The following is a 27,289-nucleotide window of genomic DNA, read 5'->3' on the forward strand; positions in this document are numbered from 1 at the left end:
CTTTATTCTGAAAAAAGACAAATTCTACAGAGCCTGTCCTCTGATACTGTGCTGGACAGGTGCACTGTGATTATTTTCATCAGGAGGGTGGGATGGGAGGACTGGGGAGCAAATAATTTGTGCAAAGATAAACTTCCCCATGGCACTGCCCAGGTGGTTCTTGGGCGGTTTCTGACACCTGGGTTTGGCAATTGTGGAGCTGTGCTGGCTGTGACTCCTGATCCAGTGCTGGAGGTGGGAAATGCTCAGTCTGTGCCTATTTTTCCTCTCCTCCTCAAATTTCTCTTCACAGTAGTTAGTATGACGCCCATAGAATAAGGAAAATGCAGTGTTTTCTCTGTATTAAAATTCAATAGCAAATAAATGACACTTTTCATGGAAAAAAATAGACTTTACAATTGACTGATGGCCACATTATTTCCCTGACTGGGACAAGAGCAGCCTCAAGCATTGCCCCACTCCTTGACTCTGCTGTTGTGGGCATGCTGCTCACACTTACTTGTGATCTGCATCCTTTCTACTGCCAAACATGGCTTAGAAATCTAACTTCAGCAGCATAACTTTTCAAACAAAGATACAAGCTTCTCACACATCCAAATAAACACTTTGAAAACATTCCTACCATCTATAATTGACAGTCTTTAATATTTAGATAAATTATGTATATATCAGAGATTTCTAATACTGCATATTCATAAAAATAATTATAATCCTAAAACTTCATTTACCCAGTTTTGGAAAACTTTTTAAAGTTGTGATGAAACTACCTACATTTAGAGAATGTTATATCTATATTATTAAATATTTCCATTATGCCATTTCTGGAATATTTTTAGAATCAATATAATCTGCTGTAATAAAAAGAAGAGTACTGGCATAGCTATTTGACAGAATGTGTTCCAGTTGAATGAGCTAATTAGCTTTTAATAATGAGATCCAGCCCATGGACTTACAAAGCAAGCTACTGGAGCCTAATGATTTCAAAAGCTATCACATTTACAAGTTAATGTAGTATAAATTATTCATGAGCATCTTATAAATAAGTGTAATAAGTTATTTGCAGGGCCAGTGTTGCCTTAAAATGAGGTTCTTCTGAAAAGTGTCTTTAGAAACAGAGCTTTTTTGTGACCCCCATCTCCACCCTGGGTTTTGGTACCTTCACATGAAGCTGCAGCAGTTGGGATGTTGATGGTCATTCGCCAGCTCAGATTTCCTTCAGCCCACGTCTCTGCTAAGCCCTGACAGTCCCCACGGTTTGGGAGTGAGCAGAGGCATAGAGGCACTCAGGGCAGTGTCCAGCTTTTCTGATTCCCTCTCTTAATGGCAGAGAATTACTGCCCCTACAGAAACCAATTCCAGGGAAACCTGCCAATGCTGAAGCCAGGGAAACTGCACAGAGGCACCAGCAAAACTCTTCTCCTTTGTCAGCCAGCCCTTTCCTTCACAGACAGGTTCTGCTCATCCAGCAGATTGAAATACCCTCCCCTGGGTGTGAAGCACCTGTGAAAAGTCAGTAAATTTTACAAACTGAAGAAATTCTTTGCAACCCAGGCTTTATTCTTGCCCCGAAGAAAAGGCAGAGTTTCAATAGCAAAAGGTGAATCAAGCTTACAAAACATTTTTAAAAATGGGTCAGGAGGTGGTTCAGGGGATATTCTACAGGTATTTAAGAGTTCTAAGCCCAAAGGAGGAGCACTAATTTAGTGCTCAACATGCTTGGCCTGGCTTAATGAATTCCAATTGCCAACTGAAACAGGGCTTCAGCTGCAGCTGTTCAGGTCAGGGCTTCAGTTTGTACCACCTGGGGATGCTTTTCTTTGGGGTTCAGAATAGTAAAACTGGCTCATCAAGAAATTGCTGTGATTTGTGAGAATATTTGAAAGTCAGATCTTCTACTGCACAATCATCTCTGCCAAACATCACTTTTTATGCAAAAAATAATCTCTCTTCTAACAGAGATGGGTTTTTTTTTTTTATTTTGTATACAGGGCATAAATCTTCAAGTTCTAATTCTAGTTTAAGACCAACAAACACACAGTAAGATTAAGGCAGGAATGTTCTTCCTGTTTAATTGCCTGAGTTACATCTTGGCAAATTTCTCTATGATTTGTTTGTTTTCTAATGGATAGTACTCTAGGCATTATCTCCATTTTGTTATTTTACTTACCAATAGGGGATCTTGGACAACTCAGAAACATCAGTTCCTGTAGAACTTCAGACTTGCAGAACAATCCCTGACATTCCATTCAGCTGTCATCATTTGGGATTGTTTTGGTTTGATTTTACTGAGTTTTTGAGCTGCAGCACAATCTCTTCAGGCCTAAAAAGGAACTATGTGGTCCTCCTCATATTTCTTATTTGATTAGCTACAACTGGTACTTTAAAGAACAGAGGAAACAGTTTATTTCACACTTGCTCATTGAAAGACAGAGTATTGTATTTTCTCTCTTGGAAAAGTAACTTGGCAATATTTATATATCCTATCAAGAAACAGGATGAGGGAAGATACTTGAAGTATGTTCCTCTTGCTGACTGGTTACATGGAAGAAATGTTCAGTACAAATTTGAAGGAGCAGAGGTTCGTTCGATGTGCCAAACTTGAGAACCACAACTGTTTCATTATCAAAGTTCATTTGCACGACCAGAGGAGACAAGCTTTATTCAGAGGACTTCTAGCAAAGTGGGTTCTATTTACCTTGGGGGTCAGCTCAGGAACGTGCAGTCTCTCCTCAAGAGATGCTAGTTATTACCACCAGGCTCTCCAGCCTTCTCTATCCCTTCAAGCTGTGTTTTAGCCCTGCTTTCTCCATCAGGAGTATGTAGCAACCATAGCAATCTGTGACAGAAAGGCAGACAGGTAGGCACAAATATCCACGTGTGCATGAGTTGCACCCCCAACACATAAAATGTTATAGAAGTCCAAAATGTCTCCCCACAGAGAAAAGAAATAAGAGCAAACATCAGCCCACTATTATTTAAGAAAATTATACCATTTTTAAAAGGAGGGAAAAGCACCACATGAATCTGTGAGGTGATGTCTTCCGCTTGGGAGTCTTCCCTCAGCTCACCTCAGAGTTCATTCACAAAGTCAAACCCCAGTTTTTGCAGCAATAGCAGACAAAGGTAATGGGCCAGATGGTCTGCAGGAGGCTAAGAGGGATGACAGCAAATAAAATACTTCTCTATATTTGTGAAAGAGATATGAAAAGATATTCAATGCATACTCCTCAAAAAAAGCAATATGGATATTCACTACTTGATGAACACTGTATCTGCTGGGCTTTCAGAGGGCACCCCCATGAAGCTCTGGTTCAAAAACAGGTCAGTGTGACTCGCAGGTTTCAGAGAAATCCTACCTGCACAAGCTATGACGAGGTCCTTGAGGAAGAGACAAGGGGCATTGTCAGTATTTGGGCAAGCCCATCAAAGTATTTTCCATAAACATCCCACACTGGAAAAAAATTTAAAAAAAGGAAACCATTTTTGTCACTCATTTAAAATTACTTGATTTACAAAATGTTGGGAAAAAAATGCACACGTTTGCAGACATTTCTGAGCTCTGTTTCTTCTCCTCCTTTAATTAGTAATTTATTAAACCTTTTAAAACTTTTAGGGTTTGGCAAGCAGTTCCATCTTCAATGAGTCCATGAGTTTCCAGAAGAATGAAGAACAAATGAGCAATGTCAACAAGACCTTCAGCTAACAGGAACCAGGTGGGGTTTGACACAATATTTTCAAGTCATGCGTCATCATGTTGCATTCTTGAGCCTGGTGTGACTTCCTGGGAGCAGTGCCAAGGTCAGGAGAATCATTATTTACAATTAATGACATCTTGAACATACGCCTAAATGTATCTTGTCCTTGTTTCTTTTGAACTGCCTCTGTCGTCTTCTGATTCTGACTGCAAGCTCTTTGGAACAAGGATTTCCAGCACCTTACAGTGTTTGGGAAAGGCTGGAGTCTCCCGAGATCAGCCACCAAAGCTGCCCTCACCAGGAGACAATGCTGCCTTCACAGGCACATGGAGCAGCACTTTCCCTCCCCAGGGCTGGTTTGTTGTCCTGGGCTGTCCCTCAGAGTAAGGTCACAGAGGGAACGAGGGATTCCTCATCCTGCAGCCCAACTGTGAGGGATTCACTCCTAGAGTACATCTCAGCTCCCTCCTGCCATTCTGCTGCTCCCCAGCTGTTGTGTTTCTGCCCAAATTCAGCTCTCAGCACTCAGGCAGTTCCTGGTGCCTCCTCCTCAGTGCAGGCAGAGCCCAAGCCCTCCTTTCCAAAGCTCCCTTAGCTGGTTCAGTCTCAGCTGCAGCCAGCATGGTCCCCCCAGGCAGACAGAGCCAGGACCTGGGGCACAGCCTCCATCTCCCTGTAAGATGCAATTTTGTTATATATTGAGCCATCAAAAAAATTCCACCGGCACTACATCTCCCATCTGATACAATCTCACCTCAAAAACAAAACCACAACCTTGTAGCTCATCCCCTTTCACACACCTTCAGTGGATCTCTGCACGACATGTACCTGCCACCAGAAACCCAAACCCACTGCCTCGTCACTCCACTCATCATTCCCAGCTCCAGGCAGACATTTTGGAACTTCACAGGCAGAAAACTCTGTGATTTTTCCCCTTCACCTCCTTTGTTGCTTTAACATCTTATAACAGATAACTTTAAGAGCCTTTTGGACTGAAAGGCTTCCCGGGTGCCTACACCATTATCCATTCACAGTGAGCATCCACAACCATCAACAGACAAATTAGACTCTTAATTACTGCAACAGGAAAATGAGCTTTACTATTAAAAAAATCACAATGATCTCTCGGTGAAATAAAATTTAGGAAACATGCAGAGCAAAGAAAAACACCAAGTGGGCATAGAATCATAAAATTATTTGGGTTAGAAGGCACCTTAAAAATCATCTAGCTCCAACTCCCCTGCCATGGGCAAGGACACCTTCCACAAGACCAGATTGCCCAGAGCTCCCTCCAACCTGGCCTTGAACAATTCCCAACACACTTGTGTATAATTTCCCTAATGTATCTGGTCAAAGATGTATTGTTGATGCATGTTTTCCTTATAAAAAGCACCACTTAAAAAATTTCTCCTTATCCTTCTTCCTAAAAGTCTCCATCAGTTTGCCATTTTGTAATTATTTTGTTATCTCCTGCATTTGTAGTTCATCAAATCTCTCATTAGTTGCTTATCCACCAGGAATTGGAGATGATTATCGCTCCGCTGCTTTGAATTTATACTTTGATATGATAATTTGCTGTCTGGATTTTATCAATAAGAGCCAGAGGAAGCAGCCTGAACACCATGGCTGTAATTTGATGAAAGATTTGTGGCCCTACTTGGCAGTTCTTTAACCATCGATCTTCCTGTGCAGGGACTTCGCCCAATGCCCCCGTCTGCCATGCAATGAATTAGGCTGTGGTGCAGGGAGAGAAGTGATTATTCCAATATATTATTTCCAAGTCAGAGTTTCTAAACAGTGTCTACAGTATGGGAAGGGATGGTTATAAAGGACTTGTTTACAGCCCTGAATGCACACTTCTCTTGGAATTTATTAAGTAGGTAAATAGCCTGAGTAGCAGTCAGAGCTTGTGTTTTGTGCCCAGTTGTAATTCAGTTGTAACTCCACTAGAAAGGTTGTCAGCAACCTTTGCTAGCTCATTGTGTATATTTGAGGGAAGAGAAGGGAACTTGTTCTTCACTACTGTTTATTCAGTTATTTGTATTTAATAAAAAGCTGACTCCAGACAGGCCTCCCAGTACTAGAACTACGTCTGAGCAGAGCAGCAGCAGCAGTTTGCTGGTTGCCCAGTCTTTGAGATGACAGCCACATTTATTTTCGCAGAAAACAAGAGCAAAATTCAGCCATTGATCTGAACAAGCATTCACCCCAGGGTGATGGTCCCTGCAGGGACCCTGGAGCTGATTTTGGTTTAGGAACAAAGGCAGTGTGGGATGTCCCTGTGCACAGCTCACCCCTGCCAGCCGTGGCTTGGGCACAACCTCGCGGTGACCCAGCACTGCTGCCAGAGCCAGCACTGCCCTCACAGGGGGCTGCTCTGGGCTCCGTGCAAGCCTAGACTAAAATAATTAAAGTCCCTCGTCAGCTGCATGGACAGAATGCCACTGTCACCAAAGCCAAACTCCCATAGTTTTACAGCTCCCAAAACAGGCTGCCAGCCTGCACGTGGGGCAACATTTCTGACCCTTCACCAACACTGACTAAATAAATTCAGAAGGAAGACGATGACAAACACAAAAATTGGAAGCAACCATAAAGTTCTGCCTGTTTGTATTTTTCAAGACAATTTATGTTTGTAAAAGTTCCCAGTTCTTGGACTCCTTGGCTCAGCAACTGCTTGCCTGGTTGCATAGCAACTTTCTCTCTGCTTCTGCTTGCCAGAATCTAAGGGCCACATGTTGCATAAAATAATTAGAGCATTTCTTGGCTCAGAGGGACTGAAGTTCAAGCAAGCTGGCTGGCACCTTGCTGCCTACACTGCGCCCTGACTCCAAACTCCCACCTTGACAATAAGTGATATTCATAGGACTCAAATCACAGACCTATCATTTGTTTTTTTTTTTCCTAAGGGCACAGTATGGTCCTTCCTTGTCCCTGGCCGTCTCCTGCTCTGAAAATAAAGATGAAAGGGGTCTCTGTACAAGAAGAAGATTATCCAGTAACCTTGTAGGAAAACCTGGTTTTAGTACCATCTGGATTGGAAGACCAAACAGTGTCTTGGTCTTCCCCAGTGAGATGTATGAGGGCTATTTAACACTTCATAAAGATGCAAGACCCGACTGTGACAGCATCTCTGGGTGCCAGTCCTGAGGGTGATGGCAGTCAGCTCTGGGCACTCAGAGCCATGAAACACACACTAGCCCTGCCTACAGCCTGGCATGGCCACAGGCAGTGCCAGCCCATTGAAATATTATTGACAAAGCCTTAGTTTATTGGGCTGGCTCTAGGACATGAGACTGAACCATGATGAGCTCTCAGGGTGACTCACCAGCAGGACTGTGCTCTGGGGGTGCTGAGGGGACGCTGTTTTGGTGGCATTTCATGTATTTCTGTGTACCTGTGCATTTCCTTCAGGGCTGTACCCCAACAGAAAACATGGCCTTTCTGAAACAGAGACCCCAGCTGTGCCCCACAGCACTGCTCTGTTTTATGCTTTGTCCATAAAATCAGTAAGGGTGGGCAATTACCCCAAATTCTTTCCAGTTGCCACAGCATAACTATGTTTAGGAACAATCCAACTTTCAACAGAAAAAAAAAAATAAAAACAAACAACCAACCAAACAAAAAAAAACACTTTAAAAAGAGATGTTTTACAGGATCTTTGGGCAAAGACCTGCTCAAGCTTAAAATGACAAATGACTGCCTTTGATGGAAATATGCAGATACACATATACAAGAATCCACCCCTGCTGTCCTGTATTGCTGCTGTTACTGGGAAATGGGTGCATGGATTTAACACAGTCCTTTAATTCACCCTAAAACTTCCTCACATATTTTTTACATCTCATATTTTGCAGAGCACAATGTCAGCAGGAGAGAAATCACTGAGAACAGTCGCTCCACCCCTGTGCAGCAGCTCTGGACCACATGGGCAATCCAACATGGTCCTTACTGTGCTTTTGGGCCAGGCCACCCCTCAGCAGTGCCAGGCTCTGCTGACAAGCAATAGGAAAAGGCTCTGCCCTGGCAAACAGCCACAAGAGCTCAGAGCAGCCATGGTCAATGCCCACCACTCTGTGGGGTCAGCTGGCAAACACAGCCCCCTGAGCTGTGCACACACAAAACCTCGGTGGCTCAGGGAAAACTGCTCAGTGCATCAGCCAAAGTGCCCAGCAAGCAGCTTCTGAGCTTCCTGCTACTCCCTAACAGCTGAGACAGAATTGTCTCCTTTGTTCCTCTTTCCAAAACCCCACACTCCCAGTTCTTCTCTGAGAGTCCAAAGTGTTGGCTCAGATATAAAACACAGGAGGAGAATCAGCCCTGTCTTACATCTACCCATATCCCCTGGTGCTGGTCCTGCACCAGCTTTATCTACATCACCCTGAAGGAAAGGAGAAAATCTGGCTATTTTCCTCACTCATCCCCTTTCCTAGCACATAAAAAGCAGCTTACTTTGCTGGAAATATGCTGAAATCTCAGGTTTAAAAGACCTAGGAACTTCCAAAGATAAGACCAGTGCAGGATTTGATCTGAAATATGCAAAGAAGAAAAAAAAAAAAGGGCAGAAGCTCAAATCTTTCTTCTTAGTCTCTGTACAACACAAAATTTTTGAAGATGCTGTTTGCATTGGTCTCATCCTAATTTTGATGCCTTTTCCCCTTAATCACCACAACAATTTCCAGTGAAAAAACCACTCCAAATTTCCCCAAACCCATAAACATATCTACAACCCTCTGAAGATTAAATCTGAAGAGGGGGAGAGCAGAGACAGGCCACCTTCTCACCTTACTGCAGGGTTAAACTTCCACGAGGAAAAGTCCAGCTGTGCCAGGACCTAGAACAACTGGTACCCAATAGCAGTAATTTGGGATGCTAATTGATCTGCAGGCAGATTCCTCCTCAACTCCTCTAGTTTCTAAACATTTTCTGGAGACCAAGGCATTTGTTTGTGCAGGGCATCAGAAATATGCAAATTATGTATATGGGTGTGAAGATAAATATGTGCTAATTAGCAAATAGTGGTTTAAGGGAGACTGAGATAGCTAAACTTTTTAAAAATTTGGCCTCAGCTGCAGGAAGTAGTAATACAGTGTTCCAAATATTTAGCAGTACATAAAAAGCTGGTTCCTGATCATCCTAAGGACACAGAAATTATTTGAGATTATCCTAGAAAGAGTTTGTTTTAGTAAAAGCCGATATACTCCACACAATTCTTTCCACCCACACTTCTTCCTAGCTGTCTGATGCCTGTAGAGTGCAAGTGAACACACAGAGTGGGCAGGAGGCTGGCTGCAGCTTCTTGAGATGAAACATTTCTGAAATTCTTCAGTCATCTTTCCAACTTAAAAAAAATACAATTATCTTTCTTCTCGCTATAAAACTTCCCCTCCCAAGGAATGTCTTAGTGCTCCAGTGCTGATGTGCCCATCCTGCCATGCCCATGTGCTCTCAGGCTTCCCCAGCCCCCTGTGGGTGCCAGAATGGAGAAGGAGCCCACTCAATCTGCTCTCAGTCACTGTCCAGGAAGGTGCAAGGATGTACCCTGCATTCCTCTGGAAACCCTGTGCCACCTGATGGGGACTTACACACAGCCTGCATGCTTCACTCATGTTGTGATTTTGCCTTAAATCCCCCTTACCTCCTGTAAATGCCAGCATGACCCAGCCTGGAAGGTCTGGAAGCTGCAGCTCCTGCTGGCCCAGCCAGTGATGCCCAAAGCAGGTGACAGCAGACACAGGTGAGGAGACACTCAGCTTACAGAATCCTAAATTTAGGCTCTTTCACTGGGACAAAAACAACCACTGAGCAATTTGTTCCTCAGGTAAGCAGCTCCTCTCTTCACACAGTCCATCTGAGGAAGAACAGGGGTTTTCATTCAGAGAAAAAGACATTGTATTTTCTGTCTCACCATCCCCCAGGCTCACACTGACCCAGCAGCTGGGTTATGGGTGCTCAGCATCACAGCCATACTCTGGGCACCAGCTGGGGTTCTGGGCACCGAGTCGAGCTCCACTCCTGCTGCTGCCTATCTGCAGTCTAAAATCCCATCAGGGAGCAGCCCAGACCCACCACCAGCTTTGCCATTCAAAGACATGCAGAGGTTAAGTGGGGAGCATCACCTCTGTGCTGCTGAGGCTCCCCAGTGCCACGGCAGCTCCGAGGTTTTCATGTCCCTGCCTGACTCCGAGCTCCCAGCCTGGGTGGGATCTGTCACCAGAAATGAAGCACTGCCAGAGCAATATCATTTCCCTCCTTTTTTCTTCTTTAATGAATGCAACAATGACAGCACAGTTATGATAAAAGGTTCCCTCGGGCAACAGAATCATAAAATAAGAATATGATAGACCCTCTGTCTGCTCCGAGCTGTATATTGGCTTTGGCATTTTTATTTTTCAAAAATTCAACTCCAAAGTACATAAACTCGGGCTAAAGCTTTTGGAAGTTGGTTTAGTGATTTTGAAAAGGTTTTGCTCCCATGAAAAGTTTGTTGCAGCTCCTCCTACTTTGAGTTATAGAAATAGACATGAAAAATAGCTATTTTCATAAAATAATTTTTAAAAAATAGATGCTGGGAACTTTTCCCAAAAACTTTCCTTTGGTGACAAACATTGTTGTCCCTCAGGTTTTTTTACATTTCCTTTAGAAAATCAAGGAATCCAAATTTCAAGAATGTCAAACCTAAGGCTATTTGGACAACTTATACCACTGAATGAAGACATATTGATTACAGATATGTTTGGTGATATTAGCACCATACGTGTTTGAACATCACCCCAATGCTTCAAGAGAAAACACCTCATTAAAATCCCTATGGCAGTGGGAAATGGGGAGCCTTTTGTCCTCCATGTGGAGTCCTCTGTGGTGGCAGCTTTTGGCACAGTGGCAAGTACAGCTGAGGTCATGGAGCTTTGGGCTGTGCCCAGCTCTGAGGATGGTGGAGAGGGTGCAGGTGAGCATTATCACCTTTCCATCATGTCAGGCTGTGATGGAAAAGACTTTTTAAACAAAAGGCTTTAAAAGAATATAAGAGCAGCTGGACCCCTGTTTTTTCTGGTCTTGGTGTTTCCTTCACCAGCTGGATCCTTTCAGACAGAAATGTCTCATCTTTGGCTTGCATCCAGTTGTGTGGAACCTCATCAAAGCCATCAATGTTCCCTGAGTCCCTGAACTGGACCTGAAGAGGAAGTGAAAAGCCCTTCACCCATAGGCTCAGGAAGTTAGGATTTGCAAATAGGTCTTTTCTGTAGACTGTGGAAAAAGCCCCATCACCAACAAACCTGAGAAACTCATCCCAAAGGCAATACTTGAGCCCTGTTCTTAGCTGATGGAAATAATGAATATGTGATATACTGATAAATCTTGTCTATGGTGCAGTAAATCTGTCCAAAATTTTGTAGGAGTTCCCATACAGTGAACTATTTGGCAATAAATTCTTTCATGTCATAGAAACAGGACAAAGCAATGAAGATGCTGTCACTGAAATGCACAGAAGAAACTTCCAGTAAGAAATTTCCAGCAAGTATTAATTTTATAAAATTATATATGCATAGTGCATATAAAAATACATATAAAATATATATTTATACAGAATCTCTTTACAGGATATGCCTGTCACACAGGTTTATGTGTAGAGTACACATGCTACCCAACTACAAAAATGTTACATGGTGATTTGTTGCTTTTAGCAAGTCTGCTCTTAAAACCACAGTTCATAACCTCAAAAATCCAGGTTTTAAACTGGAATGTATATAGCAAGTTTTTTACAAGGCAGTTTTCTTATAAAACTATCTGTATGTTTAACATACCTATGAAAAATACTTCCTTCCATTGCAATTGAAAATGGGTATTTTTTCACTAATTGGGAAGAGCTGTTTTTCTGAAATACATTAATTTAATTGGTTTGGCAATTGTTTGTGAATTTGCACTCTGACAGAATAAGTAATTTGCATAAATAAATACCAAACCTCTGTCAACTTGGCTGACAAAAGTATTCTCCCTTTTTTAACTCTAAATTGCAGCATTTGCATTAAAAGGGACAAGCTTGATAAAAACAAGCCACGAAGAGATAAAATTGCCTTGGAAAAGAAATACGGAATTCACTTCAGCAATTTCTTTGTGTCCAAAACACTCTTTGCAGGGTCTTGTGTCACTTTGGCAGATTGGGTTGGTGTGTGCAGGAGAGTTTGATAAGCACAGAGGTACCAGAGAGAAAGATCCTGATTCTCAGCATCACTGCCATGTCATACCTGCTAAGCAAACAAATAGATGTGCAGTGAAATCTGAATGAGACTTATCTGGGAGATTTAAAAACCTGGCAGAAGCACAGCAATAGTGCCAATACAAGCCTTGACCTTCTGTTGGGGTTTCCAGTCGATGCCAAATGGGGTATTTGGGATATGAACTCCCAATGTGAGTGTGAGAGGGTGGAAACTTTCCACTCCTCTCTTAGCCCTGTCTTGGGTTGTACAAAGCACTGAGAAAGAACAGGTTGGCTGTCAGTGGCAGGCCCCATCTGGGAGTGAAGAAAACCCTCCCTTTCTCCGGGAGTTAGCGAAGGGCATGACCAATCTGGTCTTGGGCAGCTGCTCAGCCAGACAGGGCACTGACCACCAGGGTATTTAGCACTGCACAGCCAAGGGACCCCTTCACTGCTGCTGCTCCCCCAGCACAAGCATTTGCTGTGCAGGTCTATTAATTACAAACTGAAAGCATCCACATACTCAGGATAGCTGCAACATTTTCCCCAGGAATGTGGGAGATATTTGACATTACCAGCTTCAAAGAGGAGCAAAGGGAGAGAAGGAATTTAATCCTGCTTGTGTATGAGGTAACATCAATTCCTTCCAGTCAGGAGACTGGGGCTTAATTGATATCATATGGCTAACAAATGTACTCCAAAGCCAGCCTCATTTGATTGCTTTTTAATAACTAATAACTCTCAGTGGGAGTCCAAAATATGTATGTATGAAAAAGAGAGCTGGAGCTGCCTCTGTTGTCTGCCAAGATCACTGTTACTGAAGCAAATCTGTACCTTCTGCAGTCCTGGAACAGATACCAGCAGTGGCTGGACACGTACTCTCCCAGCCTGCCAGCCCGGAGTGCCTGCAAGAGCTGCAGAGAAGCTGGAGGGCAGGTCCCTGGTGCTGGCAGTGGTTGTCCACCCTGAAGGAAGGGACAATCCCTCCAGGTGTCCTCCCTTGCTGCCCAGACCAGCTCCACATGGGCACACTTGCCCTTGGCTGCAGGGGACATAAAGTTGTTGCCACTGAGCAATAATTCTGCAAGAAATAATTTTTCCCGTGGTGTTCATTGCCTTGCCGAGTCACAGACCCCAAAGCAAGGAACTGTCCTCTGTGATGGGGCAGGGAATCAGCCAGGGTTGGGCTGCTCAGTCCCCTTTGGTGGCCCCATGTCACCTCCCCTGGTGCTCAGTCTCCCTGCTCCCTCCCCAGCCTGGGCAGTGTCAGCAGCCACCAGCAGTGTCCCTCAGTGTCCTCAGCCCAGGAGCTGCACAGAAATCAGCTGCATTCCCCTGAACAGCTGATTATAAAAGAGCTCTGCCTGAACAGCAGAGTCCAGGTGCTAGCAGATTTTTACAGAGCAGGGTATATGCAAAAATACAGTCTACTGACTAGCACTAGCTGACAAAACCAGAGGCTGAGTCCTGCTTTCCTCCCTTCTCTCCCTGTCCCAGCAGGGTGGCTGAAGAGGAACAAAAGGACACTTTTGACACTGCTGTGTCACAGAGCTCCATGTGCCTCCCTCCAACCCTCCCTTAACGGGCGGGAGAGTGGCCAGGACTGGCCCATGCAGGACCAGGAGCCAGGATCACTGGCTGGCTCCCCAGGGCTGCTCAGGCTCTGCTGATCATCAAGTGGCTGCTGTTCTAACCCTTGGCAACTGAAATACGTGCTGGGGTTCCCCGAGTGAATCCCTCACTGTGGCAGCAGGGAGCTGCAAAGGTGAGGCCCTGCCCCAGGGAAAGCTCCCACGCTGGGCATCTGACTTCGGCTTTATGGCACTGGTGAAACTTCTCTGGGAGGGCTGTTTCGTTCCCTTGTCTGGACTTGGTTTTATTTGGAGTTTTTTGATTTTGATTTTGGGGGTGGGGGGGTTGGGTTTTGTGGGATTTTTTTGATTGGGTTTTTTTTTGGGGGGGGGGGCGTATTTTGTCCAGGGGACCAAATATTGGAAAAAATGTCAATCCTGTGTATCTTTCATTCCACCCATGGTCAAAAACTCTTCTTGCTGTGGTTGCATCTGGGTTAGTGTCAAAAGGAATTCAGATGGCTTGTGTCTATAACCAGATGTAAAACTGGGAAAATTATACTTGAAATAATTCATATGTATTTGATTTCTATTGCTTAACAAGAGGATGCTGGATCAAGCTTATTTAAAATGAGTTAGCAGAAGGGCATCAAAGTCCATATTCTGAGAACAATTAATAAAGGACCTCTCCTGGGATTATTGGAAAGACTACTAGGAAGACAGCAAATTAAGGAAAATTGAAGATACTTGATGCAGGGCAGAAAGAGGAAAACAAAACTCAGGCTGGATAATTAATGATGAAAACAAAATTATATCCTACTTGGGAAGAAAACAAACACATTTAAAGGGTCCAGGGGTACTTCTGTGAATAGAGACTGATGACTGTTCCCGTGAAGCACTGGCAATTTATCAAAATTAGTAGAAAAATCATGAGCTTTAAAACAATTCCTTAGAAAAGCACAGGTGAAACGCTAAAAATGGCTATTTTGTGTTGAAAAAGGGAAGAAAAATGACTGCTGTGTCTATTGCCTTGCTATTCTTCCACTATTCCCCCATTTGCAAGTCAGCAGAGGTAACAGACACACCAGAGCACATCTGCCCACCCCACTTCCTACAGAGACACAATGGGACCAATTTATAAATGTCATTAATGGAAGCAGTGTCAGGAAAGATTATGGACTGTTACCATTACAGTGAGTGGTGGCTTTGCTTTACACATATGCATGCTGATTTTACTTCACCTCTATAAAGCTGCCATTGACTAGATTTTCATTAGGACTCACTAAATTGCACAATACATTTGGGTGAAGGTCTTTCCTCTGGCTTCCCACTTTCCCTGTTGCTCTTTGTCCATCATAGCTCGAAATGATAATATTTTTCACTCTTGAGTGTTAGATAATCAAAAGACACTGTTATTCCATAAATGTTCAATTTAAAAAAAGCAAGACCAAATCAACCCAAACAACAGAAAGCAGCACTTATTGCAATGAAATTGCAATTTGTTGTTCTGGAAACAGGTAGTTTAGATTTCAGCTTCAGTAAATAGAGTTCATCAAGGCCCACAAGAACTAGCTTACAGCCCTTAAAAACAAGAGTGGTGTTATTCAAGTTAATAATGAAGCAAATGGTGCTAATCGTAGCAGATGACTTTGGGCTGCTTCTAAGAAGCAGTACAGTAAGATTTGCTGTACCTTTATACTGAACTGATAGACTTACAAAACCAACCTAAAAAACCCAAACCTAAATCAAATAAACCAGGACTGGTCCCCTGTTACAGGAATGGTGCTACTGTAGGAAAGAATTATAAGAGGGTGGATGCTCAGGCCTTTTATTGAAGACTGCAGCTGCTCACCACTATGTGTGACAAGTTCCTCAAGCTATTCAAAATGCAGATCTCTTGACTCCTCTTCCTGATATGAGTGAGTTGTTTTAACCTCTACCATTTTACTCTTTGTCACTTGGCCATGATATTAGTAATAGGAATAGCTTACAGCCTCATGGGGATATAAAGAATCAATTCTGAGGGTTTATGCAATTATAGGTTGCATCCTTCACTATTTATTGTTACCTTTCATCCCAAAGGAGCAGCAAGTCCTGGTAATTTATTTTTTTTTCCTGTCCTTTCTCTGCACTTCCTTAACATCATCATTAATGCTGCAGTGCCAGATCCTGCCCTTGGAAAACTGAGGTGTTTCCTTGGCCAGAGCCTTGCACCAGCCATGGAGCTGCTCCACGAGAGGTGCCCATGGGCAGGTAAAGCCACCTTTACCTCTGGTGAGAGCCACCTTCAGTGCAAGACATGCCTGGCTCCAAGTGCTGATCCTAGGGGTCCAAGCCGCAGCCATGGGGAGTTTCTGTCACAGCCCTGTCCTCAGGGAGACTCAGGAAATGTCCCAATGTAGCACCCCCATCACTTAACTGCTTCCATTTCACAATAAGGTGATACAAAAATTCCTGTGTCTGTGCATGCAAAGGTGCACATTAAAAAGTCTGTTAATTTTTATGCCTCATAAATGTAAAACACTCTTTAAGTTTGCTGTGAAAAGATTCCTTTTAAAATCTGAGATATAGGACCCGGAACAAATAGGATTTCAGAATAACAGCCTGGTTTCTATTATCTCAAGACTTCTATTATTGTTAATTAATAATTCTACTTTGCCTTTCTTTGTTTTCAAGTCTTTTCAAGGCATGTATTTCTGAAGATCTGCTGTTTTACTGCTCTCCTTTGATGAATATTTTATCACATAGTAATGAACATCTTGTAAGGCAATTGTGCAGTTTACAACTGTTACACAGTGAAACATAAAGCAAGTGGGGGAAGCAAAAGCAGAATGCTATTAAACATTTAAACTTCTAGAAAAGCTGGAGTGACATAATGTTAATTTATTCTAATGCCAAGGCAGCATTTTGCCATTCTGCTCCTGCCTGCCACTTCCCCGAGTGGTGAGATTTGGCTGTTTGTGTGTGCTGGTGCTGGTGCTCACCCTTTTGGGTGTGTGGCACAGGCACAGGCACAGCCACGCTCTGGGCTGGAGCACAGAGCTGGACAGAGCCCACACGAGCCTGTGCCTCCCTTGAGGGCACTGCAGCCTTCTCCCAGCCTGACAGTCATGGCAGCTGATCCAGCACTGGATTCATTTATGTCTGGGAAGAGCAATTTGAAAACCTCGTGGTGAGTTTCTGGTCTGAGTGTGAGGCCATTGCGCCTCAGTGGCTGTGCTGGGCACATCCCACAGACACCCTCCTGATGCAGAACATCACCCCTGGGGGAAGCATTTTCAACAGACATGATTTATTTACAGGCTGACAAAATGTACGCCTTGGGGCTGAATATTAATGTAATAACCCTAACTGTAATAAACCAGCTGCTCCTCAGAAGTGCTGCTCTCCCACAGCTTTCAATGTCCCTAATTTTTTTCCCCATATTCTGCTTTCATTTCTCTCTACAAACAGTCTTGTGTTAAGCAGCCTTTGGTGTTACTGTTTTGTTTCAGGAACAATTCTTGTGTTCTGCTAAAGTCAGAGGCTTGCAAGCTGTTTGTGAGACCGTTTTGAAGTTTTTGGGGTTTGAGGGGTTTTTAAATATTCATAAGAACAGCACTACATGCAGAACCCCCTGAACAGCATGCTGGTACCACAGATTTGTCACCATTACGTGACACCCCCAGGGAAGCTTCACACAGTTCAAATGCAGGAATCCTTTCTGCTGGAGGAGCACTGGCACGTTTTTGTGGTGTGTATCAGCCATGATAGGCTGTTTTCCATTTGGGGCAGACATAAGCACAAGGATACATATTCAGCTGCACAATACTGCCAGAGCAGGAAAGAACAGGGTGATTTTATCCATTATCACTGTAGTACAGTGAAGAATTTTGCATGGGGGAGTAAACAGATTTCAAACAGCTTTAAAGATTTACTACTGATGTTAAAAAAGTTGCACAGCGTGTGCATAACCTATTAGCTTTGCCACATATTATCTTTGCATTCAATTGTTTGATAGGGTTCACATACAAATTAGGCAGAGGAAAATGAGAATATCAGATGGATCTAAAGAGGCAGATAGGTTTAAAATATGAAAATACTCAGATTTCCTTGGAGCAAAAGCCACTTCCAAAGACACAACAATGCACAGAACAGAGCGCTGCTCTGCCTGCTATGGTAATTCCCAGCTCCTGGAGAGCCTCTTGCTACATTTTACTGTGTCCTCTTACACAGTGCATTTACAGCTGAGAAAAAACAGTACTTGCTATCCTTGAAGTGCACACAAGAATTTTTAGCCGCATACCCACATAAATGTAGAACTGCCTTGGGTTTCCTCCTGGTGTTGTTCTGCCCTTACCTGGCCCCTCTGAGCTGCTCCCAGACCAGCGCTCCTGAGTCACTGCAGTGAGCTGATGTGAAGCACAACACACCCAGCCTTGAAGCTGTGGGAACACAGAAAGTTTAGGAAATTGCTGTCACTCTCTCAGCATTTCAAATGGCATTAATCTTGAGCCCAGCATTATTACTATTACCTTATCTCTGGGAACATCCAAAATCCAGTGCCTTGGAGCCCATTTCTTTCACAGGTTTTCAATGGGGCCCATGGGCTATCAGCCCGAGCACTGAAAATCAGGGGTGGGACTAACCAAATTAAACCTCTCTGCTGACCTCCTCTGCAAGAATCCTGTGACACTCGTGTGGCCACCAGCCCATCCAAAGGCAGGCAAGGCAGGAGCCAGCTCAGCACTGCTTTGCCTTTGGCTGTGGCAAACACGGTTGGAACGAGCCTGGCCACCAGTTTCACCACTCAGGGAAGCACCAACTACAATGAAGGTGCAAAGAAGAGAAGGGTAAAGAAACATTTATTTTTGGACATTATAAGAAAAGATTTTAAAAATCACTAATGTTGGCAAGGAAAAATATTTGATTTGAGGTTTGCAAGTGAGTAATTATATTTTTAAAGCTGGCATGAAGCCTGCTCTTTGTCCCACAGGATCTAATCCAACACCAGCTGAAATAACTTGACCATGGACTTGCACTTGGACTTCCATGTAAGTTAATACTTTACATAAAAACTCACAGTTCAAAATTACCCAATAGAAATGTTTATAACTACCTTTCTATAAAAATAAGCCTCCATATTTTTAGGAGCATTTTAAGTGTTTACTATAAAATTTTATTATATATTAAACTTAATTACCCAAATTAAATTCTCAATTATTACACCTGTGCATGCTGTTTTATTCTTTGCTTCAGTAATGCCAGACAGTATAGTGATTTGATGGCATTTTGAAATTTTGATTGCATTCATTAAGGTATTTCAAGCTGGTAGTGAACTAATGATAGAGCCTGGTTAAGCTTTAGTATTACTGACAGCAACCACACAGGCTCTGTACTGCCAATCATGGCTGGCAACAAACCCTAGGATTTTTTGGAAGACAGACAGCAGTGATCAAACAAATGGGACTGTCTGCTAGATCCTAATGTTGAATCAAAAGCAGATTTCCATTTTGAAGCCAAATCTTTCTCAAAACCAGGTTTTCATAGATGAAAACATTACATCACCTTGGGGGAAAAGGGAAAGGATACAATAAGAAATTTTAAGGCAAATAAGCCTTATACTTTGCCAAGTATATGACTGCTGACAATTAATTTAATTTATGCACTTATGGAACATCTTTTACATTCTCATACCCAGCATAATAACCTCCTTCCCCCACACCCTGAGTCTCCACCTTACTGAGCCACCAAAATAAGAAGTTACATTCTTATTATTTTAATTTGAAATCTGAGTTCCCTGTTACTCTAAATATTGTAGCAGGCATATATTTTCTGGTAAGCTCACTGATGAGCTCTGCTAGCCATACAAATAATACAAACATAATTCACTGCAAAGATATGTCCCTTTCAGAGACCACTTCATTTATTCCTTGCAGTAGCTGAAAAATCCAGGCATGAAATCATGTTTTCCAGCTATGCTTTTTGTCATATTTATGGTCTCTTTGGTAAAATCAAAGGAATGCACTTCTGTGTAATGGGGCATAGTTTGAATGGGGCACAGTAACCATCACACCATAAAATTTAGAGTTGGGCTGCTTGATTACAAAAGCATGTTCTCACTTCAGCCTTTGCACAATGCAGCTGTTTAAATCACTAGGAGTTTAAAACTGGAGTCACTTGAGAACTAAAATTGCATGTGATGGCAAAATGGAAGAAGATATTAAGTTTGGGCTGCCAATTTCAGAGCAATTTCTAGAAGTCTGAGAGCTTACTGATAAAATTATGAGATGAAGAACATGCAGCAGTCATTAAACTCCTTTCCTTTTGCGTGCAGAGATTTCTTATCCCAAGACCTTGCTGTGGGACTCCTTGGATTTAGAAACAGGTACCAACAAACAAGAACAGAGTAATGAGATTTTTGATGAATGGAGCCTTTAACTCCTGCTGGTTTTCTCCTGAGACATGCTCTCTGCTACTGCTCACTGAAACACGAATAGATGTTCATTTATTACTGTGTTGGACAAAATCTTGCAATCCCTACTTGGTTTTAAAATGTTCATGATGTGACAATCCCATGTAAATTTTCAAGTACAACATGCTAATGCAATGACCACCCTCCTTTTCCTTAAGGAGATGAGCTTGGAGAATGCTTCTGAGAGACTTCACTGCAGCTTTCCAGTACTTGAAGGGAGCTTATAAAAATGTGGAGAAAGTTTTTACACACGCAGAGAGTGCTGGGAATGGCTTTAAACTAAAAGAGGAGCGATTTAGATTTGCTGTTAGGAAGAAATTCTTCTCTGGGAGGGTGGTGAGCACTGGCAGATCCCTTGGAGAAGCTGTGGATACCCCATCCCTGGAAGTGTCCAAGGCCAGGTTGGATGGGGCCCTGAGCAACCTGGGCTAGTGGAAAGTGTCCCTGCCCACAGCAGGAAGTTGGAATTAGATGATATTTAATATCTCTTCAACCAAGTAATTTATGAGTTGATGCTGAGGAAGATTTATACCATGGCTTAGTTTGGACACCTCTGCTCTTGCCACCTCTGGAGGGGGGGAGCTGGCCAATCCCCTCTATGTTCCTCTAATCTGGGAGCATGAGACAGAAAGGGGGGGAGGTGACACTACACACCAAGTTACAATAATTGAATTGTTATAATTCCTATAGGGGCTTTTTTTCCCGTTGTATTTTTCATACTCCTCCACAGAAGCCCCCAAAGCATGTGAGTATCCTGCCAAGGATGACATGTGACTCATTAAAACTCAATAAATGCAGGTTTAATAGCATGCTTTTGCTGCTTTTCCTAATTTTCCTATATCTTTTTTCTCAAGGTAATTCCCAGTTTTTCAAAAAAAAGACCACACTTCCCCACCTAAATATTACATACTGAAAACACAATCATTTATTTTTATCAGAGATATGTATGACAATTGCTGTGATTATCAGAGCTAATGCCAAATCACTGTCTCCTCAGGATGACGTCTCAGAGGTCTCTGGATCTCATGTCAAAGCATCAGTTATCTCCCATGCAGGGCATTTTCTGCAGGGCAAAGGCCAGTGCAGAATCTGTCCTCCACTGTTTCCTGAAACCACTCACACACTTTCCACAGGAAATGCAGTTTAAGGATTAACAGACACCATTGCAAGTCTGCTCCTCCTGGTTTTCCTATACTAACAAACCCTCAGCCTGTTGCCAACAGAATGTAGGAAAATTCAATAGCTTCCAAATCCCTGTGATAACTGTGGGGCATCTGCAGAAGCACAGGGATGAGCAGAGCAATCCTCCTTCTTTACAACCTCTAAACTGTTTTGTTTGGAAATGAGTGGAAAGCCATTGCTGAACCAGAGCATCACAGGGAAATAAGGGCACAACACTTCTTTCTTTTCAGCTGTTAAGTGGTTATAGAACTTTTTTTTTCCACATTTGCAGCTATTGTTTTTCTCCTTTCTATTAAATCTGTGCGTATAGTACCTCAGATCCTTTTGATTTTCACCTGCATGAAATTTACACTCATCTTGCATGGCCTGACATCATTTAATCTGCAAGATTAGAGTTAATTCTCTGTTTTACCTGATGAACTCCACTGAACTGATCACACTTGCTTCTCTCTCTGGCTAAGATGCACACAGCTGCTCATCTAAAGCATACAAATTATCTCATAGCCTAGTTATGCTGCTGACACAAGGTCATGAAAAATGTGCCAACAAAACAGAATCCCCAGCGCTCCAGCAGACAACAATGAACCTCATATTTCACTATAACTTGGCAATTAAGTCAGAAGAAATACCTCAGGAGAGGAGCCATTCTCCAGGATCTCAAGCAGAACAAACCGCTGCTGCTGAATTAGCTGAGACCCACTGCAGCGTGCAGGCAAAACGTGAACCACGCTGAAGTGCTCTGTTCTTAACCTTTATAATGGCATAAATTAGGATTCCTGTAAGTAAGGCACAGGGAAAGATGAGATCTGCTGCACGAAACTGTGCTCAGCACGGCTCAGCATCACTTCCCCTGCAAACAGCTGCAGTGCCACTGCCCTGCCAGGCACCCACAGCCAGGGTGACAGGGCTGTCCTGTGGGAGCACCCACAGCCAGGGTGACAGGGCTGTCCTGTGGGAGCACCCACAGCCAGGGTGACAGGACTGTCCTGTGGGAGCACCCACAGCCTGGGGGTGACGGGGCTGTCCTGTGGGAGCACCCACAGCCTGGGGGTGACAGGGCTGTCCTGTGGGAGCACCCACAGCCAGCAGTGACCCAGCTGTCCTGTGGGAGCACCCACAGCCTGGGGGTGACAGGGCTGTCCTGTGGGAGCACCCACAGCCTGGGGGTGACAGGGCTGTCCTGTGGGAGCACCCACAGCCAGGGTGACAGGGCTGTCCTGTGGGAGCACCCACAGCCTGGGGGTGACAGGGCTGTCCTGTGGGAGCACCCACAGCCAGGGGGTGACAGGGCTGTCCTGTGGGAGCACCCACAGCCTGGGGGTGACAGGGCTGTCCTGTGGGAGCATGGCACAGCTGGGGGTGACAGGGCTGTCCTGTGGGAGCACCCACAGCCTGGGGATGACAGGGCTGTCCTGTGGGAGCACCCACAGCCTGGGTGACAGAGCTGTCCTGTGGGAGCACCCACAGCCTGGGGATGACAGAGCTGTCCTGTGGGAGCACCCACAGCCAGGGTGACAGGGCTGTCCTGTGGGAGCACACACAGCCTGGGGGTGACAGGGCAGTTCTGGCCCCAGGTGTGCTCCCAGACATATGTGAGCCCTCTGGCACCATCACCCTGGCACCAAGGCATTGATGACCTGAGACAGGAAGGAGGTGGATGCAGCTCAGCAGAGACCTGTAATGAGTCAATGACCAAACTCTGGGTAATCATTGCCAGTTAACTCCTGCAGACTGCAGGAAGGAGCCCTTCCCTCTCTGCTCAGCACAGCCCAGGGCAGCACCATACACACACTTCACAGCACTGCTAGGGAACAATGTATTTTTCTGACAGGCCACGCAAATTTAGTCAGAGCACGCTACCTGCAGAAGACACAGCAATGGCCCAGGGAGCAGAGAGGATTCACTGAAGTGACAGCACCTCCTCACAGGGATACAGGGACCGGCAGAGCAGTGGGTGCAGGGATCTCACAGCTTCTCTCACACAGACCTGCCTCCAGCTCACCCAGGTGCGTCCTCTGCTACCCAAAAGCAAGGACTGAGAGAAAGACAGCACGGAGGCACAAATGCTGCTATTCTGTGTGGCCAGGGCTGACTTGAAAAGACACATAGAAACATACCTGGAAACCCCAGAGAAAATCAGGTACCAACCCATTTAGGAGAGCCTGGGCAGATGTGAAGCGTGGTCTATTAGTCAAGTACAGTTTCAGATTTCACCTGTTCCTGCCCTGGAAGAAGTCTGACATATTTTATGGACACAAAAATATCCCACAGTTGACTATCATCATTTAACCTCATCTTTTCTTTATAGAAGAGTTTCCTTTGAAGTTCCTCTGTGTATTTCATTATTGTCTTGGGATCTGGAAAAGCTGTTGTTACTTGAAACCATGAGATCTGGAATCCATTAAAGATGAGACTGAGCCAGGGAGTACTGGCATGGTACTGAGCACTCAGCCACAACAATTTAACCCAACTGTGCAAGAAAACCTTGATTAATTATATCCTCAGTAATTATGTCTAAAACTATTTCTACTCTCTAAATGAGAGGTAACTAAATTGAAATAACAAATTTGAAAGAGGAATAATACACTTCTTCACATTCGCATGACCTATATCACCTGTATAAAATTACAATTCACTAAGAATGAAATCCACTCCTGTCCATCATTCTCAGAAAATCTATACTGCCCGCAGGAAAACATACCAGCCACATGATGCATTATTCATGGGATTATAATGTTTCCTCTCTTTCCAAGAGCAGTAACATTTGCAGGAATATAACAGAGAATATAAGGAACAATGCAAATCAAAGCCTAACAGGTAAAAGTTACCACCTAGTGCTATCTTCCCATTCCAGTGGTAGAAGTTGGGAAGGAGAGAGATGCTCCAGTCTGCACAGTAGCAGCCCCCTGGGGAAGGGACACTGATTCTGCACCATGTGACAGGTACAGTAATTAAGAGTCACTCCTTTGCCATCAGAGCTGGGACCTTGCTGTGCCCTCCCACCCTCTCCCCCAGGATCACCAGCCCATTACCAGTTTATCCCATTTGCGGCACAGTCAGTGTGTGCTTCACACCTGTGCTTCCAACTCGTCCCACAACCCTTTTTCAGAGAAGGCACCACAGACATGGCAACATCTCTCCAAACATACAACCATTTTCAGTAAATCATTGTATCTGGTTACAGCCCTGAGCAAAATTAATTACAATCCTAACTGCAGAAATTCTTGCAGCATATACACTGAACTGCAGCCACGCAAGAGTGTGAGAGAGATCCCAAACTTGAAGCAAATCAAAGCAGGCACTCTACCCTGCTGCCCAGGGGCACAGCATCACTGTTGGTGTCCTGCTGGGATGGGAGGGATGACCCCCCTGGACAACTCTGCCTTTCCCCAGCCAACGATGATCAATGGCACACTCAGAGAGAGGAAGCATTTTAATGGACTTTAATAAAAAAAGAACTTTTATAAACACCCTGTATCTGTTTAAAATTACATAAGAAGAAAGCTATAATGAGTGTCTCTACTTTCACTAAAGGATATATTCTCTTATTGTACACTCTGGCCTACAGGACAATAACCATACGTTTAAGTTATCCCTTCCCAATTACAGGCAAATTAATAATTCACTGCCACAGGGAAAAATGAGCCCAACCATGTATCATTCTTACAGCAGTTAATTGGGCATGGAGTGGGATACCTCTGGTGGTAAATGGTAAATAATGCATATGGTACATCAAATTTTGCATGTTGATAGACAATTTAATTTGCTTCCTGCTGAAAAAGGGAGAACTTTTTAACAAGTAAACCATTGATATCAAGACTAACATGCAAGACTGCCTTCACACATCCACCTACTGTTACATATATCCATCATACAGAGACTATTTAACAAGCATCACGTTTCAAGATGTGTGTGTGCAGATATGTATGAATAGATATATCCATACATGTGTACACAGACACACAGAGAACCTTACAATTAAAATAAAAATCACTGTGAATTCACTGACATAAAGGTCTCAAAACTTATGACAATAACATATCTAAAGTTTTTCTAAGAGACTGATAAGGGGTTGCCACTGTATCAAAGGCTTCTTAGTCACGTCCCATTTATTTGCAAGTTTTAGGAAAATTAAACGAAAGTCACAGGCAAAATCCAAGTGCTTTTTCATGTAAAACTGAAGTAATTCACTGCAGGAAAGCTAAGGAGTGGAACCAGCTGCAGAGAGTTTTGTTTGGTGGGGGTGTTGTTGTGTTTTTGGTTATTTCTTCTTTTTTAAACAAAATAAAACATTCAGCTGTTCTTAGTGGCCCTTGAGTTTAAACATGAAAGAAATTACTCTGTGCCTTTCTCCGTCCCCCTGGGCTAGAACCCCCATGCACATCTAAGCAATTCTCATGCAATCCATGCTCACTAGTGCGGAGTGTTGCTCTCCCCAGGGCACAAGCACCATTCACTCACAGCTCCACAGAAAACTTGGTAGGAACAGAAGATATTTAGACTTCAGAGCTTGAAAACCAAACAAATTTACTCTATACAGAGTAACGCTTTATCTTTCTCAAGGTAGTTAGAAAAATTGTGAAAATCACCTTGATATAACCATAAGGCTAAGTAGTGGTGCTGAGGCATAATGACCTAAATGCTCTCTGCTTTTTCCACATTTCTAATAACACACAGATACTCTGACCCTTTCCACTCTCCCCCAGAAGCACAAGAGGGAAAGAAATCCTTTACACGTTTTCCTGGCTGACACTGAAGGAACTCATCAACCCACAGTGGGATGCAGTGAGATCCAAAACTGGACTCTTTGTAGTTGAACAGGAATAACTTTAGCCAACTGGAAGTTACTCCTGATGGAAACTTTATGATTTTTCTTTTCCAGCAGATTAATTGAAGGAAAAGTTTAACTTTATATTTCATTCCAGTATCTACTGGCAACTGGTAATCAGTGATAACTGCTATGCTAGCAATTCAGGATTGAAAGCATTTCTCCTTCTTGCAAATGGCATCACACATTTGGAATTGATAATGCAGAGAGAGATTTGGCCTGAATTCCAAATTATCTAAGGATCCAAACTCATGATACTGATTATTTTTCAAATCTCATGTTTTCAAAGACAAACTGCAGTTCACATTCCCTCATATTCCCTTGCATGTTTGAACTATTAGAAAATAGCTGGTTCATGTTTCAAAGGGTCTGATTTTCTAATAAAAGGACTAGAATTGTCTCCTTTATATTTTATTTTTATCATGAAAAATTCTCAGCTAATCCACAGTCTCCAATTGCTAAGGAATTATCACAGATGCCACAGTCTCAAGTATCTTTGGGATAACTCCCCAACCCACTGTAAATCAATACATCTGTAAAACAGAAATGTAGACTGTCCTGTATAAGAAAATTAAAATGAAAAGACAACAACAAAAACCCCAACAAAGGTATTCTTCACTCAACCCACACTGGCAGATGACATAGAGAGACAGTATATTTTCAGCAGGTCCCAGCACATTAGAGGAAAGATCATAATTAAAAATCAAATGATTGCAGAATCATAGAATCGTTTATGTTGGAAAAGATTCTAAGATCACTGAGCCCAACCATTAATCCAGCACTGCCAAGCCCACCACTAAACCATGTCATCCTTGAGTCCCACATCTACACGGCTTTTCAATACCTCCAGGGATGGTGACTCCACCACTTCCCTGGGCAGCCTGTTCCAGGGCTTGACAACCCTTGTGGGGAAGAAACTTTCCTAAACCTCCCCTGGCACATTCTGAGGCCATTTCCTCTTCTCCTATAACTTGCTACCTGGGAGGAGAGTCCAATCTTCACTTCACTACAACCTCTTGTCAGGGAGAAAACAGTGAGGTCGCCCTGAGACTCTTTCTCCAGTTCCCTCAGCTGCTCCTCACCAGACGTGCTCCAGACCCTTCCCAGCTCCACTGCCTCTCTCTGGACACACTCCAGCACCTCAGTGTCATGTAGTGAGGGACCCAAAATTGGACACAACACTCCCAAGGCGCAGCCTCACCAGGGTCCAGCACTGGGGGATGGTCACAGCCCTGGTGCTGCTGCCACACCACTGCTGACAACATTTCTGTGTAGCTGTGCTCTGGCCTGGACTGGAGGCTAAGGGCAGACTGTCAGCCAGAAAGATCACACCTACCCCCTGACAGGAAGACATCCCACTCT

General features: G+C 43.6%; 1 long non-coding RNA gene across 1 annotated transcript in view; it reads right to left on the minus strand.

The window, feature by feature from the left end:
• LOC117001004 overlaps positions 1–1,299 on the minus strand; it is a 117,636-nt gene extending 116,337 nt beyond the window's left edge. The window contains exon 1 of the long non-coding RNA XR_004418894.1: positions 1,157–1,299. This is a non-coding gene — a long non-coding RNA (uncharacterized LOC117001004). The remainder of the gene's footprint in view (positions 1–1,156) is intronic.
• Between the last annotated feature and the right edge of the window lie 25,990 nt (positions 1,300–27,289).

The sequence above is a fragment of the Catharus ustulatus genome, chromosome 10 (assembly GCF_009819885.2).
Source record: "Catharus ustulatus isolate bCatUst1 chromosome 10, bCatUst1.pri.v2, whole genome shotgun sequence".
Lineage (NCBI taxonomy): Eukaryota > Metazoa > Chordata > Aves > Passeriformes > Turdidae > Catharus > Catharus ustulatus.